Here is a 354-nt window from a genome sequence, read left to right on the forward strand (position 1 = left end):
ATGAGAGGGTTTGGGTTAAACAGTGCTTTAAAATAGCATCACATGGAGGCCAAAAAGCCTTGGAAGTGTTTCCTGGTTTTGATACAAAGGGTTCATGAGGTGACCACACAGACACACACTGCGGGGCTCCTCAGAGGTGCTCTGCGCCTCCTTGGGGAAGGATGATTTGGCTCTTGGTCAGGCACAGGCAGTGTTACAGGAGCTGTGCGCTGGCAGCCAGCCCAAGGCCACCCTGCACCTTGCTGGATGCCAGCACATAATGAGCAAATACTTCCTCCTGCAGGCTGGTCCCTCCCCATTCCCTACAACCTGTACCTGGAGCAAACTGCAGCCTCGGGGGCACCGGCTGGGGGG

This window comes from Nestor notabilis, unplaced genomic scaffold (genome assembly GCF_000696875.1).
Source record: "Nestor notabilis isolate BGI_N333 unplaced genomic scaffold, ASM69687v1 scaffold28050, whole genome shotgun sequence".
NCBI lineage: Eukaryota > Metazoa > Chordata > Aves > Psittaciformes > Psittacidae > Nestor > Nestor notabilis.